General features: G+C 44.5%; 1 non-coding gene across 3 annotated transcripts in view; it reads left to right on the forward strand.

Moving 5' to 3' along the window:
- Positions 1 to 19,410, forward strand: part of LOC129556932 (uncharacterized) — a 30,934-nt gene extending 11,524 nt beyond the window's left edge. The window contains exons 3-6 of one of the 3 annotated variants that reach the window (XR_008686122.2): positions 5,936 to 6,026; positions 9,715 to 9,776; positions 16,070 to 16,138; positions 17,427 to 19,410. This is a non-coding gene — a transcript (uncharacterized LOC129556932). Of the gene's footprint in view, positions 1 to 5,935; positions 6,120 to 9,714; positions 9,777 to 16,069 lie in introns of all 3 variants that reach the window. The other 2 variants (XR_008686119.2, XR_016037868.1) reach the window with 2 other exon arrangements.
- Positions 19,411 to 20,898: the final 1,488 nt, after the last annotated feature.

A 20,898-nucleotide genomic window follows, 5' to 3' on the forward strand; every position in this document is an offset into this window, starting at 1 on the left:
CAGTGTTAAAGAATCTGCCTGCCAATGCAGGAGACACAAGTTCAATCCCTGGTCCAGGAAGATCCCACATGTGTGGAGCAACTAAGCCCGTGCACCACAACTACTGCTGAGCCTGCTGCCCTAAAGCCTGGGAGCCGCAACTACCAACCCCACGTGCCACAACTCAACTACTGAAGCCCTTATGCCCTAGAGCCAGTTCTTTGCAACCAGGGAAACCACCAAAATGAGAAGCCCAAGCTCCACAACTGGAGAGTAGCCCCCACTCACCACAATCAGAGAAAAAGCCCATGCAGCAACAAAGACCCAGCATAGTCAAATAAATAAAATTATTTTTTTAAAAATCTGTTCCTAGATGAGAGCATAATTTGCAGGATCAGCTTTTCCTCCCTGTAATGTACAGGTATTAATTTTGTCTCCCCTGTATTCATTCCTCATTCTGGTAAAAGATGTCCACTCTTCCCCACATGGTTGGGATAGTCTAACCTCACCACAGTCCTCTCAGTGAATGTGGAATTCATATCAGTCCAAACAGAGTGCTGTTTCCCTCCAGTCGCAGTGATTCGTTCAGGAAGCAAAGGTCCCCTTCTCTCTAGAATTTTGGTAAATGTTGAGAAAAAGCCTCTTCCTTTCCTCTAGGGTGGCCAACCCAGAGTTGTCAAGGGTACTGTATTAGTTTTCTAGGACTCCTGTGACAAATTGCCACACGCTTTGCAACTGAAAACAATAGAAATATCCTTTCTCACAGTTCTGAAAGCTTGCAGTCCAAACACAGGATGTTTCCCTAGCATTTTCAGAAGCTCTAGGGAATATCCTTCCTCGCCTCATTTACCTTCAGTGGTTTCCAGCAACCTTGACCTTCCTTGGCTTCTAGTTGCATCCCTCCACTCTGCCTCTGTTACCACATGGCCTTCTCTGTGTGTATCTCTCTCTTCTGCAGATGTATTCTCTTCTGATTAGGGCACCAATCACTAGAAAAAGGGGCCCAACCTTTATCCAGTATGACCTCATACTGCAACCTCCAGTTGCATATGTAAAGACCCTATTTCCAAAAAAGATCTTTTCTGAGGGCTTCCTGGGTGGCTCAGTGATAAGGAATTCACCTGCCAATGCAGGAGACACAGGTTCGATCCCTGATCTGGGAAGGTTCCACATGCCTTAGAGCAACTAAGCCCATGTGCCACAATTACTGAAGCCCACATACCTAAAGCTCATTCTCCATAGGAGAATCCATCGCCATGAGAAGTCTGCACACTGCAACTGGAGTGTAACCCTGACTCACCACAACTAGAGAAAAGCCCACACAGCCACTCTTTGTTAAAGACCCAGCACAGCCAAGAATAAATGAATAAATAAAATTATTTATTTAAAAAATATATTTTCTGAGATTTTGGGTAGACATGAATTTGGGGTGTACACTATTCAACCCCATAAAACTACCACATGGAAAGAGCCTGCCCGAGAAGCTGAAAAGGAGGTGGGAGTGTGCCCTGCCGTGGCCGTATCAGACTGCCCTGGACTAATCAGTAATGTGAACTGGCAAACCCCCCCTCCCTTTTCCCCCTTAGATCTGTTTGAAGTAACAGAAACCGACCACCACCCCTCCTTTTTCAAAACTGGAAAATCATTTGCACATGACCAATGTTCCAAACTTCTTCCTATTGCACTCGTCCTCCAAAAACCTCTGACAGGGATTGCGCAATCTCACTTGGAAGTTTTCTCAGTGTCTTGGATTGACTTCATTTGGGCAGGAAACAAATTTATTTTGAGCAGCTGGATGAACTCTTGCAATGTCTTCTATTTTACAGACCACAAAGAGAAGTGGGCCCAGAAGTGAAGAGCGAGCACTGCCTCCATTCGTGAGGCTTCCTGCCCCATTCTTGTCCCTCCTGAAACCCAACAGCATTTCTACCCATGGATTCTGTGCCATTCTCCTTCTCTTGGAATCTTTATTGCATGAGTGAAGTTCAGACTTTACAATCAAAGAGACTGACAAATAGGTCATGTCCCAAGCAGGGACAAAATTAGAGAGGTAGAACGGTAAGGGATGCTTAGCCTAGGCACACGGATCAATGTGGGTCACTGGGCAGGTAGGTAGAGGAATGAAGTTTCAGGAACCAGAATAGAAACTTACTCCTGGCAGGCCGGGTGGGTGGGGCTTTGCTCCGCCTTCCTTGGGAGCCACCTGGGCTGCCTGCCAGTCCTCCCCTGGGAATTTCCCAGTCTTCCTAATTGTGTAAGACTGGCCTTGCCGGAAGACACCTGTTCCACTAAGCTCTGAGGGCTGAGGTGTCCCTGCTTTATTGCTGCCTGTCATTACTGTCCGAACTTCCTAAGTTTGGGCTTACCTGGTGGCTCAGATGGTAAAGAAGCTGCCTGCAACTCAAGAGACCTAGGTTTGATCCCTGGGTTGGGAAGATCCCCTGGAGGAGGGCATGGCAACCCACTCCAGAATTCTTGCCTGAAGAATCCACATGGACAGAGGAGCCTGATGGGTTATAGTCCATGGGGTCTCAAAGAATCGGACACTACTGAGCAACTAGGCACAGCACAGCACCTCCTAAGTGTCTGGGAAGATCTGCTGCCAGCTGGTTGTTATTCTGCTCCTCTTCCCAGTCAGCACACCACTCTGTTATTCCCTAGCCTGGGAATGTGAGGGGGAAGGTGGCCTGCAGGTTGGACCTGAAGTTGTTTTTTGTTTTTTTTTTCTGGACCTGAAGTTGTTGATAGCAATCCAAGACCAGCCCTATGTTACAGGCAGGATGTCAACTTACCCCTACTTGCCCATGAACATGAAAGTCTGTTGCTAAGTCATGTTTGACTCTTTGTGACTCCATGGATTATAGCCCCCCAGGCTCCTCTGTCTATGGGATTCTCCCAGCAAGAATGCTGGAGTGGGTTGCCATTTTCTCCTCCAGGGGATCTTCCCGACCCAGGGATTGAACCCAGGTCTCCTGCTTTGGTGGGTAGATTCTTTAGCACTGAACCGCCATTCCAGTTTTAAAAGTGAAAATCAGCATCCCAAGACCCCTCTCAGTTCTTGGAAAACTAGGAGGGTTAATCAGCCTAACTATAGACTCCCCAGGCTCTCAGTGGAAACCTGCATTAACATTGGGCCTCAGAGGCACCATCCCAGGTCTGGGGACTCCAGCCTCCAAACCCTACTCTCCTAATTACTCCCACATAATGGGCATTTCTGAAAATCATCGCCTCTCTCCCTAGGCCTGTAGGCAGTATAGCAAATTAACAGCACAGATTCTAAAGCCTCTCGTTCATGAACTGGGTGAGCTTAGACAAGCTAGCTAACCTCTCAGTGTCTCACCGGAGAAATGGTATCAATAATAGTACATCTACTGTGCCATGGTGTTGTGAGAAAAGTAAGAACAGTGTCCGACTATATAAATGCTGGCAATTATTTCTGTGCCTTCACTCTAATCTAGTTAGTGCCTCCTCCCTCCAATGGGCACATGCCCACCTCTCCCTGGGCACACACCAGAGTCCCAGTGGCATGGCACAGACCATGGGAGGACCCGGGCTGTCTCTAGAGACTTCACCTGGGCCTCCTCTTCCTGAGTTCCAAGATGGGGTGTCAGAGGAGGGCCTGCTTTCTTTCATTTCTGGGCAGAATCCCTAAAGAGGAACACTCACTCAAGGCGCCCTTTGGAAGGCGCAGCAGAAAGGGATGAGCAAAGGACCTCAAAGGCTTGGCCAGCCCTCTGGTACTGACGGAGGTCCCCTGTGTCTCCAGTCCACTGCCATCGTGGTCAGCCGAGTCCATCAACCTGTTTCTCAGCAGCTGTGCTCTCACACCTGTCAGCCAGAAATAAGAAATTCCAGTCCAGGAGTGTCGTCTCCTGACAACTTTGCCAACAATCACAGCATGCCTTGAGGGCTTACTATATGTACATGGTTGAGAAGTGACAGAGTCCCTGCAGACGGCTAATCCCCACGACCACTGACAACTGGAGGTGGGGGCCGACTGCCCACAGAGTCACTGTGGCCTGCGTTCATTTCCTCCACTGTGTTCTGGGAAGTGTACACACCAACGCTGGCTTTATGTGTTACAGTGAAAGCAAACCCTAATGCCCTGGTGCTGGATTTCAGGTTCTCTAAGGAGAAAACCCTGGGAGTGCCTGCAGGTCTCCCCACCTCCCCTCAGGCCAGCCACACCAGGTCAGCTCTCAAAGGCCTCTTGTGTCTCCCTTTTCTCTCATCTTTCCCCACTCTGATAAATGTCTTGGGATTAGCCCTTCTGTGTTTATTGGATGAGCAATTTGTGTCTGCCTGAAAAGCTGCGTCTGAATAATATTTGGCACGAGCTGAAGAAATGTGATCTGCCACGTTCCCCTCCAGGCAGCTCTCAAGCCAGCACATCTGCCAACAGGGCTGCTCGGCTCTGCAGCTGGGTCTCCAGCTGAAACATGTGTGTGGAGTGGGAAGCAGGGAGGGGAGTGGGTAAAAGGGTGAGGGGGGTGCCTGGGGTGGCACCAGAGTCCCTGAGCAATAGAGGGATAGGGCAGCCTGAGTGAATCTGCTAGTCATCCTGGAGCCCTGAAAATAATTTGGGGACAGGCCCCCATGTGGCTCAGGAGCCCAGATGGTTACCTGGGCCCAGAATCCCAGGTGTATACAGCAGCTAAGGAGATTCAAGAGAGTCCAGGAGTGGCTGGAAGCTCTCAGGCCTGGAGTGGTCATTAGGGCTGGGCTCCTGAGGTCTGAGTGTTTGTGTGGGACAGGGAGAGGTAGGAGGCTCTGAGGCTGTTTAAATGTTTCCTCACTCCGTCTTTACAGGCCCCTTGGGAACTTGGGGGCACAGAGCTTGCAGTGACAATCAGGCAACCCAGCCATGACGTGCTGCAGAGCATGGAGGAAGAGGAAATTTGGTGGGTGTGGGTGTGTCAAGAACTTCCACCCGCACTCCACCCCACCCCAGAAACCGCTATTATCCCTCCTCAGCACTCTCTCCGCTCCTATCTTAGGGTCCACATCACTTCTCCTTGAATCCTGTGACTTGGGTCTCCATCCTTCCACCACCTCTGCCCCACTGTCTCCCAGCCTGTGATCAGACTGAAGGCAGGACATCGTCCCTGGGCCCCTAATGGCGAGCACAGGAGGAGAAGAATGCCGAGGAGTCAAGGGATGAATTAGAGAAACTGGGAACTCAGACCTCAGTGGTCACAGGTGCCCAGGAGGATTGCAGGTGACAGGTAAGGCAGAAGCAGCAGTGCAGGACGTTGATTCAGGAGTCAGAACGGAGCTGTAACAATCCTCAGGTCTGCCCAGGGCTATGGGGAAGGCTAGCCGCTCGGGACAGGCCCCTTGCGGCTCTTTGTATATCTATCTTAGTGTTCCACATGGTTCCATCATGTGGAACCGACCGGGTTTCCATCCGTTTGGTTAGTGTGTTTTGAATCTCTCCCTTGTACCATACTCCATAGACATACTCCATCTGTCTCCTCAAATAGAAAAAAAAAAAAAAATAGCAGAGGTACCATAAAAAGGTAGCAGCAATCTATGCTCTCACTGAGGCACAGAGAGAAGGCTATAAAAATTCAGAAGAGAGGTTAATTTCACTTGAAGGAGCAAGGAAGTCTTCATGAGGGTGGGGCAATCCATAAGACCTCAACCTGGACCAAAGTGCGCCTGCGCCCCAAGAGTGCCATTCATCCCCACCCCCTCCCTCCAACCCTCCACCTCTCCCCGATCCCCAGTCCCAGCACACACCCAATTTGGTGCTCATGGCTGATTTTGCTGACTGATCTTACCCTTTCTTTAAAAAAAAATTATTTATTTGACTGTGCCAGGACTTAGTTGTGGCATATGGGATCTAGTTCCCTGACCAGGGAACAAACCCAGACCTCCTGCATTGGGAGTTTGGAGTCTTAGCCACTGGACCACCAGGGAAGTCCCTGATCCCTTACTTTTTCACTGAAAACAGGTATGTCCACAGAATCCTTCTCAACACGGCAACACAGCCAGATGATCGGAGCAGGCACGTGGCACACATTTGCCATCCCTCACCTTGGAAGGTGTGTACACCTGGGACTTGCAGGGATGGGAGACAGAGGGAGCAGGGCAAGCAGAGACACCGAGGTGGGGAAACACAGACATCTGTGATGAAGGTGAGTGACCTGGCATGGGTAAGTTTCCTGAGGACCAGGGAACAACATGGCTGAGAAAGTAGGTTGAGGTATTATCTGGATTAGGGTCTTGCCAGGCTAAGGCTTGTGGACTCAGGCCTGGGAAGTGGGCAGAGGCAGTGTCTGAACAGAGCTGTTGGAGGAGACATTCTGGTGGCAGGGCAGGGTGGGCTGGGGTGGGGAGAAGTTGGAGGCAGATAGAACAGAGTCTCACCAGACAATCCTTGGCAGCCAGTGATAGAGCCCCCTCTGAGCTCCTGCGGCACTTGGCAGAAACATCTGCTGCACACTCGCCCTGCCGTCTCTCTTGGAGCTGTCTTCTGACAGCCTGATGGCCCCCATGGCCTGCAGCTCCTTGACAGCAGGAACTGTCTGCTGCCTCTCTGGGTCCCCAGGCCTGACATGGTTCTTGGCAGGTGCTCATTAGATATTTGCGAAGTTACTGAATAGGGCAGTGAAGAAAAAGAACAAGGGGTATACAGAGAAGGGCACAGACTTCCGGGATAACATCCTGTTTAGCAAGTGCAGTTCCTTAGGCCAGGCATGAGCACAGCGGTCTCTGGTGTGTGTGGAGAAGCTACGGTCTGTGTGGGCAGCACAGGCGGGGAAAGAACCAGTTCATATCTAGAGGCTGGGAATTGCTGTGAGTGTGCGTGCGCAAATATGTGTGCGTGTGTCTTAGGGAGGGATTTTCAGAGAGGTGGACAGACAGGAGACCCCATGATCTATACTGTCCTAAGGTGCCTTAGGAAATGTACTGAGACTCTTGATTGCAAGTGACAGAAACTCAATGAGGGCATTCTTAGAGAAAATGGGTGTTTATTGGCTCATAAGGTGCCTTTGGAGACAGCCAAAACTAAGGTTTCTAATAACGTCCGTCTCTTCTCATTTCTAATGTCAACTTTTCTCCACTGGTCAGTTAGCCTCACTCTTAAAGCCGGGCTCCCCTCACAGGCTGGAAACATGGCTGCCAGGAGCCTGGGTCTCACACTGTGGGAGTTTCCCTATCAGAAAGGCAACAAAGGCTTCTTTTCTCATGTCCCAGTTTTAGTTCCCAGGAAAGGACTGTGATTGGCTCTGTTCTTGTGAGGAGCCTGCCCCTGGCCTAAGACTAAATGCAATGGCTACGAGAGCAGGGTCTTGGAATAAGGAAATGCTTCCATGAAAACCACTGTAGTTGAAGTGGAAACCGTGTGTTTCCCAGAGGAACAGCCAACAGCAACCCTGTCTGGGTGTTTTGCATAAATTAACTGTTCTGCACAACAACCCCAACAGGTGTTACTATATTTACTATTACAGTCATTGTTACCCTTGAGAATTATTACCTCAGGAAACCAAGGTACAGAAAGGTTGAGTAACTGCCATAGAACACGCAGCTAGTAAACAGCAGAGATGGAGCTGAGATTTATTCAATCTAGCTATTCAATCTAGCTTCAGACCCAGTATCTTCCTATTCTGTTATTTTGCCTATTCACTTCAGAGGGAAGAAAGCATGTTACAGGGCTATGAGAAAGAAACCTGGACAGTTTCTCCTGCAAAGATCTAAGGCCTGAGCTGAGGAGCCCGTGGAAAGATTGGTCCAATGTCATGGAAATCTGGAATAAGAAACACCACCACCATTTTAATCTCACTGAAGATATCTGAAAAGAAATGTTTCATTTTAACTTCTTTTTTTCTTCCATCTTTGTTTACTTAAAGTAGAATTAGATGAAGCCAAGAAAAGCATGAAAGAACAGTGAGGTCCCATTTTCACCTATTAAATATTTAAGCAGCAGTGTAATAGTCATGCTGATAATGGTGGGGAGATGGCTTGCTTCTAAATGCTGGTAACAGGACAAAGCAGTCCAATCAGTGAAAAAATTATTTGGCCATGAGAGTCAAGAGCTTTAAAAGCTTTCTTTAACTTTGACCTGATCATCTCACTCTTTAGAAACAGCTCATGAAATCACAAAATAAAACCTAGCTAGTGCCATGTGTAAGAGACACAGCTAATCTGTCCTCCAACAGATTGAAAGTAGAAGAGAAGGAAAAAAATAGAAAACAGAACAAATATCACACATGCAAATACAGGTAACAACAACAACAAAAAAAGAGTTATGATTTTAATATCAGATACAGCTGAATTCACAGAAAATCAGAAAACAAGCCACAGGAGAAAATGTTGTAATGATAAAGGCTAAGAGCCACAGTGAAGATCTGTCATAAATATTTATGCACCAAAAATAAAGTATCAGAATTTATAATGCAAAAAAAGAAGTACCTGGAGACATGGACAGAAATATAGTAATAGTAGAAAATTCTCACTTACCTCTCTTAGTCCATGATCAATAGATCACACAATAAGTAAGGATATGGAGGACTTGATTTGTTAACTTAGTAAGACAGATCAAATTAAAAGATATCAAGCTCCATACCTTGAAAACCTAGAATATACTCTTGTTAGTGCCTGTTGATCATTAACAAATGACCACATGACAGGCTGAGAAAAACAAATGAACAAAATCTCAGTACATTTCAAAGTAGGATGAATATAGATAACATTCGCTAATCACATATAATGCAGTAAAACTAGAAAGTAATAGCAAAATCTGAGACTGAAAAGCAATAGAAAAGTTGAAAATTAAATAAAAAGAAACGAACTAAAAGCTACATCTGAATGGAATGTTATTCAGTCTTTAAAATAAAGGAAACTCTGACATATGCTATGATGTGACATGAATGAACCTCAAAGACACTATGCTAAGTGAAATAAGCCAGTCACAAAAACACGAATACGGTATGATTTCACTTACGTGACGTACCCAGAGTAGTCAAATTAAGAGAGACATGTGTAATGGTTGTTTCCAGGGGTTGAGAGGAGTAGGGAATGGGGAGTTGTTTAATGGGTATAGAGTTTCAGTTTTGCAAAATGCAAAAGTTCATCTTCTATATAGCACAACATCGTAAACATAATAAACACTACTGAACTGTGCACTTGAAAAGGGGTGCAATGATAAATTTTGTAATACATGTATATTTTAAAAAATTTTCTCTTTGTTAATTCTCAAAGTGTAAAATATCTTTCAGAGGAAAAAAAAAGGATAATTCCCAAGGAAATAGTGCAAAAGACAATTCAAAGGAATGAGCATTTTTGTGGTTCTCAGCTAAGTTTCACATAATCTTCAGGGGAGGATTTAGAGGGATAAAAAGGAACAAGCTCTGAAACTGATGCATTGACATGGCTCAAAAAAATGTTGGTTTTCTGCCTGTACTTATTCAACAAGCGTACGCGCCAGGCCCTATATTAGGCCCTGGAAAGACCAAAAAGAGTTAGTCTGTCCTCAGTGAGGGCAGCCTGCAGGGAGGCAGGCCTGGGGGAGACATGTACTACATGAACTACAGTCAGGCTGGACCCTGCCTGAAGGGCTCCAGGAAGGGGAGGAGGAGAAGCAAGAGGCCCTACTGGGGCCAGGACATGGGAGCTGGCCTCTCAAAGAAGGCTGACATTTCACCAGAGGAAAAGTGCTGTGAAGGGCAATGTAGGCGGAGGAAACTGCAGTGCAAAGGCCCAGAGAACAAGACTGAAAATTCTGTTCAGCCCCACCAGGTACTTCCAAGCAGAAGGAGAAGAGGAAGAAGAGGAAGTACAAACAGCCAAGGGTGGGTCCTTCTCCTCTCTGAAGTTAACCCCCTCCTCACCTGGATTTCTGGTTGTAGCCCCCTCAAGGTGATCATAGTTAAGTCATCTCACGTCTCATCAACAAAATGCCACCTGGGTTCATGGGGATCAAATGAGACACAGTGTGTTAAGAGTTTGGAGCCTCACACCCATTTAGCACACAAGAACCACTGGTGCACATATTTTATAGATGAAGGGCATTCTCCAACTCACCTTTATCCCTTAGTCTCTTAGAAGGCTCTGTTGGGCTTGAGTCTTTCTTTCCTGAAGTTTCTTCCAAGATTCCCTCTACACATTTACACGTAAGTTATCAGCTCCCGGAGGAAAGAGAGAAAGTTGATTCTTCCTGCTCACTCCAGGATCTGACACTCATCAAATAGAATGGCCTCCTTAGCTTCTGGTGACCTGATCAGAGTCACAGCCACTCCATGGTGCCAACCACGGTGCCACAAATGGTTGGAGCCCCAGGGAACATTACAGGGGTGGCCACATCTTATATCTTCTGGTGTTTGGGGTTTTGTCTCCTGTATGTGGCAGGCAGCATCCTTTGAACCTGGGAACTTAGTTTATTTGTTAACTCATTGACGTGTCAACAAACAAGGGCAAAGGTTACACTAGTGCCAAACGCAGTGAGGTCCGGGACACCTAAGCTTCGCAGAGGAGCAGCATGAACTGGGGTTGGAGTAAAGAAAGGACAAAGGGGCTAAAGAAAGAGAATACAGTTAAGGAGGAGAGCTTGGGGTCACTTGCAACAGTTGCAAGGTTGACCAACTGTTTTTCATAAGGCCATGCCTGGTGGCAGGGACTCAGCCTCTATTAACCTCCTCCAGAGGGTTCTTTGCAAATCCTCCTCTCACTTCCTCAGCCCTCTTGGCCTTACATCATTGGCCAGAACTTTTTCCCTAAGGAGAACAGAGTGCTGCCAGAGTCCCAGAGTGAGTGGTGATGGAGCAGAGATTAGGATCTGACTGAGTTACAGTTCTAGCTTTTCTATTCTTAACTCTTAGGCTTTTATGGATCTCTGGGAGTTGAGCTGCCTTTTAAAAGGCCAAAGGCATGGTGGGTACAACTTGCTCACCATTAGGGAAAAAAATTAAGTTAGAACTCTGAGTCATGGCTGACATTAGAATAAATTCAGATGGCTGAAACCTTTGAATGTAAAACATAAAATCATAAAAATAGTAAAAGAAGAAGATAGATGAACATTTACTAATATCATTTTGGAGTGGAAGGGAGTAGAGAAGAGCATTCTAAGTTCAACGCCAAAGGCAGATAATAAAGAACAAATTGACACTGGTTTAAAAAAAAAAATCATGCAAAGAAGTCTGGCACAAAAGTAGAAATGTTAAGAAAGAACTTCAATTTCAAAATTTCAGCGTTATTGGAACCTGGGCCATTCCTTGGGATTGTTAATTTGGAAACTGCACTTGAAGTATCTAATGAAATTTCCCCCTTCCTTATCCTCACACCTACACCAATCACCCAGCTGTGGGGGAGATTCATCTCAAACCAGGCTCTTTGGCCAAGGTAAGGTCTTGTTCCAAACAGCTAAAGTCCAGAAAGGGAAGAAGATTGTCATACCCAAAAGACAAGACAGGTCCTCTTCTTCCTTACTTACACCCACCTCATCTACTCCCAACCAACATGCTCCACTCCTCCCACAGAGTTATCTATGGGGACTCAGTAAACAAAACAGACAAAAGTAAGAATGCACAATAAAGACATGGACAAATATCTAGAAAACTACACACTTGAATAAAGTCAGGATAATGAAACAGGACCATCACAATCCACTATCAGAAAAACTAACATCAAGAAACAGAATTAGGGACTTCCCTGGTGGTCCAGTGACTAAGATTCTGAGCTCCCAATGCAGGGGGTCCAGGTTTGATCCCTGGTCAGAGAATTAGATCCTTCATTCAGGAACTAGGAGTTTGCATGCCACAACTAAAGATCCTGCATGCTGCAACAAAGATCAATGATCCTGAATGATGCATCTAGGACCTGAAGCAGCCAAATAAATATAAAATAAGCAGAATTAACAAATACTAAAGAACAAGACTTCAGATTCAGTGCAATTAATAGGTTCACAAGAAATGTGAAAGGATATTTCATATATTTTTAAAAAATCAGCTGGAGATTTTGGAAATTTAAGAACTCAGTTTTCCAAATAAAAATTCAATGGACTAATCACAAAATAGATATTGCTGAAGGGTGAGAAAGTTGAAAGATCAAATGAAGAAATTCTCCTGAAATGCAGTTCAAAAGAACAGAGATGGGCAGTATAAAAGAAAAGTTAGATAGGAATTCCCTGGCAGTCCAGTGGTTAGGACTTGGCGCTTTCACTGCCAGGGCCTGGTTTCGATCACTGGTCAGGGAACTAAGACCCCACAAACCCCATGGTGCAGCTAATAATAATAAAAGTTGGAAGACAGAGGTCAGTTTGTTCCACTGCCGGTAGTTTGGCAACCTCTCTGCTTTATGGCTTTCAGTATTCTCATTTGTAAGAAACAATAATTACACCTACTTCATAGGTTTCTGGAAATTAAATAGGGTTCTGTCAAGTACTTTACTCACTGCCTTCACACAATAAGGAGCCAGTAAATGTTACTGTTGATAATAATGTGGTTGTTGATGTAGGTGCTGAGAATGAAGAAGAAGGTCATGTTTATTCAGCACCTACTGTGCACACAGCAAGGCTGAGTGTTAAAGGGACTTGGAGGATTTCATTTAGTTATTTTTATTACTTAATAAAAAACACCTCATGTTGGCATAGAAAAAAAGTGGGGAATCCATGTAGGATGGATCCAGAAATTCTACCATCCTATTTTATAGGAATTTTAGAAAGGGAGAACAGAGGGAATGGAAGGGGAAAAATTAAAAAAGAAAGCAATGACATATTGATTCCTAGAAGTGAAGAAACGAATAAGTTTTCACAGTGAAATGGCCCACTGAGCACCAAAAATAACTTTTTTAAAAAAAGACCTACACCTGGATTCATTCAACTCAACATTCAGAAAACTAAGATCATGGTCTGGTCCCATCACTTTATGGCAAATAGATTGGGAAAAGTCGAAACAGTGACAGATTTTATTTTCTTGGACTCCAAAGTCACTGTGGACGATGACTGCAGCCATGAAATTAAAAGATGCTTACTCCTTGGAAGGAAAGCTATGACAAACCTAAACGATCTATTAAAAAGCAGAGACATTACAAAGATTCATATAGTCAAAGCTATGGTTTTCCAGTAATCATGTATGGATGTGAGAGTTGGACCATAAGGAAGGCTGAGCGCTGAAAAATTGATGCTTTTGAACTGTGGTGCTGGAGAAGACTCTTAAGAGTCCCTTGGACAGCAAAGAGATCAAACCAATCAATCCTAAAGGAAATCAACCCTGAATATTCGTTGGAAAGTCTGATGATGCTGAAGCTGAAGCTCCAATACTTTGACCAACTGTTGCAAAGAGCCTACTCATTGGAAAAGACCCTGATGCTGGAAAAGATTGAGGGCAGGAGGAGAAGGGGGCGACAGAGAATGAGATGGCTGGATGGCATCACTGACTCAATGGATATGGGTTTGAGCAAGCTCCAGGAGATAGTGAAGGACAGGGAAGCCTGGCGTGCTGCAGTCAACTGGGTTGCAAAGAGGCATGACTTAGCGACCGAACAACAGCAGCAACACCTGGATTAATTATGACGAAATTTCAAAATACCAAGCACAAAGGAAATGCCAAGCAATTTCATTCCATTTCCTTACATCTGTAAGTGCATATTTCTAGAAGGACCCAGAGCAAATATCCAGTTCTCAAGAACAACCAAAAAGCAAGTTGAAGAACCACTCCCTCCAAGAAGGCAATGCCTTCAAAGGGGTTGGGGGGGGGGGGGCTGGTTGGAGGGGCTTGACCCCTAAGCAAGACCTTCCCTCAAAGGTTGTTCCACATCTGGATCTTTAATTTTAAAATACCACGTTGGCATATGGGGGAAAAAAGAAAAAGGTTAGGAAGCCTGGAGGGTGGGTCCAAAATGTTTGCCATCCTATTTAATAGGAATTCCAGAATAAGAGAAAAGAAGGAGTAGTCCCTTTCACTCCTTTTTCTTGCATATTTGGAGAAGGAAAATTTTAACCAAGCTCAAAACCAGCCTGCCCTTAACTCAGACAGCATATTATTATACTTTCTTCTCTCTCAGAGGAACATCTGCAAAGGTTTTCCTCCAGGAATGTGCCTGCTGTTTAAAAAGTCTCTATGACTCAAAATGCTAGTGGCATTTGCTACTCTGAAAATCTAGCTGAAGAAATGGGGCAGCGGGCGGGTCCTGAGAGCCCACTGCAGCCTTACAGCTTTGGAAACGTGGAAATGTCCTGATCAGGTACAAGCCCCATCGGGGTGGCTGGAGATTTGGGTGGGAGACTCAGCTCCACTACTTCCAACTGTGTGATCCAGGCAGATCACCTTTACTTTCTGAGCCTCTATGTCCTGGTCATTGAAATGGGAACACATTTGTTCTGCCTCCCAGGGTTATTCTGATGCTAAGATGGTAAAACATGAAGGCATACTGAGACAGCAAGCTCTAAACCAAGGGTCACATATGCAGATGTCTTCAAGGACCACTCAAGTAAGCAAATTTGTGAAGTGGCCAGCTTAACATACTAGGGAATGGTGGAGACACTGACCTAACAAGCACTCCTGAAAGCCAAATTTGGCCCTGAATCACCAGGTTGTGATCCTTGCTCCAAACAAAAATAAGGGTACTTAGAACATAGCAGCTCTCAAAACTGATGTAAAATAAAATTCTTTTTTTTTTTTGCCCTATTATGGGTTCATTTGTGTCATCTTCTCTCAATAAATAAATTAATAGTAAGTGGAAGTCCCGGGACTTTCCTGGTGGTCCAGTAGTTAAGAATCTGCCCTGCAGTGTAAAGGATGCAAGTTCGATCCCTGGTCAGGGAACTAAGATCCCACATGCCTCAGAGCAATTAAGCCCACGCACCACAACTAGAGAGTCTGTGCGCCACAGTGAAAAAACCCGTATGCTGAAACTAAGACCCGATACAGCCAAATAAATAAGTAAATAATTTTTTTTTAAGTAAGTGGAATTCCTAACCCCAAGAATGTGACCTTATTTGGAAATATGGTTATTTCAGATGTAATTAGTTAAGATGAGCTCATACTGGAGTAAGATTGGCCACTAATCTGACTGGTGTCCTTAGAAGGAGGCAGTCACATGAAGACAGAAAGACACAGGGAGAAGCCCACTTTAAGACGCAGGCAGAGAGGGTAGCGATACACCCACCTATGAGCCAAGGAGTGCCAGGATTGCAGGCCATCTGGGGAAACAAGGGTATAAATTCTCCCTCAGAACCTCAAAGGGAGCTAATCTCTCCCTCACCTTGATTCCATACTTCTAGCCTCCAGAACTGTGAGAAAATAGATTTCTTCTGTTCTAAGTAACCTGGTTTGTGAGACATTGTTATGGCAACCTGAGGAAATGAATACACTCCCCTAAACAGAACTTTATTTTACAAGAGGCCTAAATTTCTGATTTTCATCATGAGTCAGTGAGTCTCCCAGCTTAAGTGCTCACAGGGTCAAGGCCTAGGGTGAGGTGTGTCAGGTGGCAGGGGCCCCCGCTTCCAGGTGCAATCACTCTCCAGTTCCTGCAAGGGCTGATCCCGACAGCAGGTGCCTGCTTAAGAGGTGGGCACATCTGGCTATGCCAGACTGTGTGACAGTAGTCCTGCTGGAATGCTCTATCTAAAATCTTTGAATGGTGCTGTGATGCTGGCTTCCCAGGTAGTGTTAGTAGTAAAGAACCCGCCTGACGATACAGAAGATGTAAGAGACTCCGGTTTGATCCCCAGGTCACAGGTTAGATCCCTGGGTCGGGAAGATCTTCTGGAGGAGGGCATGGCAGCCCACTCCAGTATTCTTGCCTGGAGAATCCCATGGACAAAGGCGCCTATTGGGCTATAGTCCCTGGGGTCACAAAGAGTCGGACATGAATGAAGTGACTTAGCACACTTGCACTCCTCTAAGGCCTACACTCTCCCCCTGCCAACCCTTCACCTTTCCCTATTAAGATGGCATTTAATCCTGAATTCCTAAGCCACCTTAGGAAATTTTATTTATTTTTTCCCTGGGTATCTCCCATGTATGTATGAGAGAGACAGGTTAACAAACTTCTGTCTGCTTGCTCTTGTTAATCTGTGTTCTATTACAAGTCTCAGACAGGAATTCAGAAGGGTACAGAGAAAATTACTTTCCCTCTTCTACAGTTTCTGGAGATGAGAAGGGACCACTGAGCCACCCTCCTCAGATGGAATCCTAGGAACATTGGCAGAAGGGTAAGACTTCATCCCAAAGTCAGTGCTCCTAGAACTCTCTGTATGGTTCAGTCAAGAGAGAAAGGCAAAATTTTATGTAGGCCCTTCCTTTCCAATTTCAAATTAGCAGGAGAAAAACACTACTGAGTTCTTTGGGGCTTCCCTGGTTGCCCAGTGGTTAAGACTCCTCTTTGCAACACAGGGGACTCAGGTTTGATCCCTAGTAAGGGAACTAGAGCTTGCATGCTACAACTAAAGATCCTGTGTTCCTCAACTAATCCAGCCTAGCCCCCCTAAAAAAGAATTAGTTCTCTGAATTATGATTCTTATGAATTTTGTTTTTGGGATACACTTTGATCAGAAAGATCCCCTGGAGGAGGGCATGGCAACCCACTCCAGTATTTTCTTGCCTGGAAAATTCCATGACAGAGGAGTCTGGCAGGCTACAGTCCATGGGGTTGCAAAGAGTCGGACATGACTGAACAACTAACACAACACTTTGGTTATCTATCCTTTCCCTCCTGGAAACAGCTATTACTTTTTTATTTGTCTCATGTTGTGGCCTGAGACCTCAGCTTGAAGGCAGGCTATTGGTTCTTGTGTGTACAGGTGGCTCAGCCATCAGGTTGGGGGGCCCCAAGAATGTAGCCAAACAGGAATGTGGGCCGCACCCCTTTTGCAGCTCCTCCTACTGACTGTTGCCAGCTTGCAGGGGAGTTAAGCCTTTTTTTCTTTCAGCGATCTTTGTATTTCTGGGTCTTAGGAGAGTTGCACCTTTTGCACCCTTTTTCAGGACAGCTCTCATGTCCATAGTTAAGTCATGAAAGGTCTGGTTTCGAGTCACTTGGTAGTTATACCTTGGTTTGAAAGAAAAGGCAAAGAGATAACTTTTAAAAAGCAGCTCAGTGTTGCAAGAAATATTTACTGTTTGTACTTGCTGAAATATGATAAAATAAGATATTGAAAGAATTTTTTAAAAAAGAACTCTATGGTCAGAAAGTGCTTCCCAGGTGGCTCAGTGGTAAAGGAATCCACCTGCCATTGCACGAGATGTGGGTTCAGTCCCTGGGTAGGGAAGATCCCCTAGAGAAGGAAATGGCAATCTCCACTCTAGTACTCTTGCCTGGGAAATCCCATGGACGGAAGAGCCTGGTGGGCTACAGTCCACGGGTTCACAAAGAGCCAGACGCGACTTAGCAACTAAACAATGGTCAGAAGATGCCCTTCCTAATTGGAAGCTGATATTCAGAGCCTGATAGAAGTTTGTTGTTGTTGTTGTTAAGACTTCTCTGTTTTCTCTATTTGGCAGTGTTCCTCCTGGGACTTTCCAGTCAACTGAAACCCTCTTCTCAAAGCTCTGCTGATCACATTCTCCACCAGTTTTGTCCACTTCCTTTTTTTTTAATTAAAATTTTTTTCTTTATTTTTGGCTGCACTGGGTCTTCATTGCTGTGTGCCGGCTTTCTCTAGTTTCAAAGAGCAGGGGCTACTCTCTGGTTGCAGAGCACAGGCTTCTCATTTCAGTGGCTCCTCTTGTTGCAGAGTACAGGCTTCAGTAGTTGCGGTACACGGGCTCAGTAGTTGTGGCCTGTGAACTTAGTTGACTTGCAGTACTTGGGATCTTAGTACCCGAACCAGAGGTTGAACCCGTGTCTCCTGCACTGGTAACAGATTATGAGCCAGTGGGCCACCAGGGAAATCCCTCCACTTCCTTTTTGTCAGCATGATTTTGCTGCGGATAATTTGAAACTTCATTGGGGAAAACTTAGGATCTCACCAAACTGTCTCCTCTAAGACCCCTTCCTTTCCATATTTTCTGCTCTTCCTTCCTCCTTTTGCCACGTTGCATCTTCCATTCAGCTCCCTTGAATTCTATACTAAGCCCCATCAAGCTCCTACCTCTTCCAGCCCTCTGTCCACCCTACCAGACCTTTTCCTTCCCACTTTGGCCCCTCAATTCCCTACAGACACTTGAACTTAAGGTCCCTTACCTCATATCAGGGGCTTTCAAGGGGTTCAAACACCCCTCAAAGCAACTACAGAAAAGGAACTAGGAGCTTTTGGAATCTGAGAAAGTGAAATCTCTTAAAAGTCTTCTCATTGAATACAAGTGAAAACCTTAGACAAGTAGTAGGTAATCTTAACCTATTAATCTGCCAGAAACACAATTTGGATCCAACTGTTCTTTTGTGAATTAATATACCTAACATATGGCTAAAATTTTTAAATAAAAGCTGTAAGATTTCAGTTTGTGTTTGTCTTATGTGTTTATGTATGCCTATACTGTTAGTAAGTTATGTCCCACTCTTTGCAACCCTATGGACTATAGCCCACGAGGCTTCTCTGTCCCTGGGATTTCCCAGGCAAGAATACTGGAGTGAATTGCCATGTCCACCTGCAGTGGATCTTCCCAACCCAGGGATCAAACCCACATCTCCTGCATTGGCAGGCAGATTCTTTACCATTGAGCCACCGGGTCAACCCCAATTTGTAAAAGAGCTCTATTTAATTGGCTTGAAGGAAAATAAATACTTATATAAATTAAATATTCTCTCAGAGAAATATAGAAACTAACCGAATGTTTTTCAAGGTCACGTGACAGGTAATCTTTGGCAAATAAGAATATCACTGGTTTAGTGAAACAAAAATAGGCATGTCTACAGGGTTGTTAGTATCAAATATTATACATATATACAACTTTTGTTCTACCTGGGTTTACTAGTTAGGAAGTAACATAATTTAAAATAATTTAACTTGTATAATATCTAATATCTCATGAAATTGTCACCACTTATCCAAACATAATTGTTAAGAACAAAGGAATTAACTAAATGTAGATGAAATAAAAGTTTGTAAATGAACTTTCAGACTTCCTTGGCACAGTGGATAAGAATCTGCTTGCCAGTGCAGGGGATACAGGTTTGATCCCTGGTCTGGAAAGATTCTACATGCCTCGGAGCAACTAAGACCTTGCACCACAACCACTGAGCCCACGCTCTAGAGCCCAGAAGCCCCAGCTACTGAGACCACATGCCGCAACTTCTGAAGCCCAGGCATCTAGAGCCTGTGCTCCACAGCAACAGAGGTTACCACAATGAGAAGCCTGGCGCACACAAGGAAGAGTAGACCCTGCTCATCGAAACTAGAGGAAGCCAGCTTGCAGCAACAAAGACCCAGCACAGCCAAAAATGTTTTAAATAAATAAATTTTAAAAAATGAACTTTTTAAATTTAAAAGTTAAAGTTAAAATTTTTTAAGTAAATAAATTTTTAAAAATGAACTTTTTAAATTTAAAAGTTAAAAATTTAAATTTTAAAAATGAACTTTTCAACAATTATGTTTTATAAAATATAAAGTAGTTTATAATAGTTTCCAAAATCTTTTTGGTCCCTTGAAATGTCCATTGAATATCTGCTGCTGCTGCTGCTAAGTCACTTCAGTCGTGTCCGACTCTGTGTGACCCCATAGACGGAAGCCCACCAGGCTCCCCCATCCCTGGGATTCTCCAGGCAAGGACACTGGACTGGGTTGCCATTTCCTTCTCCACTGTGTGAAAGTGAAAAGTGAAAGTGAAGTCGCTCAGTCGTGTCCGACCCTTAGCAACCCCACAGACTGCAGCCGACCAGGCTCCTCCATCCATGTGATTTTCTAGGCAAGAGTACTGGAGTGGCTTGCCATTGCCTTCTCCGATTGAATATCTAGATAATTTCTAAATAAAATAATATTCTGAAACTTTACTAAACATAAGTGTAGCTTTTACATCCTTGAAGTGTCCAGTTCAGGTTAAGGAAGCTGAACTAACTATTCCAGTGGATGATGGAAAACATATAACAAGATGTCAAGAAATCCAAAGCAATATGGGTGAAGCCTTTTTTAGCATCCTGCGGTACCCTGCCAAACGTGATTTTAAATCTCAACTATGCTATTTAAATAGAGAATAAATGAGTGCTTTCTTGCTATATAAATAAAATGGTTGACTTTTACAGATAGAAAACAAGAAAGTCTAAGTTTGCTCACTTTTGGTCTCTAATTATAGAGAGGAAAAAAAATTGGTTCTAATAGTAAGCATCCTTTTGCTTCATTAAAAACTTGTACAACGTGGAAGCCTATGATTCTGGATATTATGAAATGACATAGTCACAAGTTTGCCAGCTCTAGAGTGTTGGTGTGACAGAAAGTTCCAATTGCTTTTCTTAGTTTTTACTAGAAACTAAGGTCTCTAAGAGTTAAGAATTCTAATTAATGCATATAATTTAAAAGCAGTAGGAAAAAAACTATGCCAAGTATACAAGGCATGTAGCATATTATTTTAAGTAAGAAAAAGTATGAGGTATGGAAACATATTTTTGTTAAGAAAAAAATGAGAGTGATTTTGTCCTAAAATAGAATAACTGGTTTCAGAATGAGAAAGACTAGAATAAAGGACAAAGGGAAGAGGTGGAATTGGAGGAAAGTAATCAGAAGGTATCGGAGAAGGCAATGGCAAGCCACTCCAGTACTATTGCCTAGAAAATCCCATGGATGGAGGAGCCTGGTAGGCTGCAGTCCGTGGGGTCACTAAGGGTCGGACACGACTGAGCGACTTCACTTTCACTTTCACATATTGGAGAAGGAAATGGCAACCCACTCCAGTGTTCTTGCCTGGAGAATCCCAGGGATGGGGGAGCCTGCTGGGCTTCCTTCTATGGGGTCACACAGAGTCGGACACGACTGAAATGACTTAGCAGCAGCAGCAATCAGAAGGTATAAACTTCCAGTTATAAGAGAGACAAATACTAGAG

Source organism: Moschus berezovskii, chromosome 7 (assembly GCF_049115385.1).
Source record: "Moschus berezovskii isolate FMDL1 chromosome 7, NW_MosBer_1.0, whole genome shotgun sequence".
Classification (NCBI taxonomy): Eukaryota; Metazoa; Chordata; class Mammalia; order Artiodactyla; family Moschidae; genus Moschus; species Moschus berezovskii.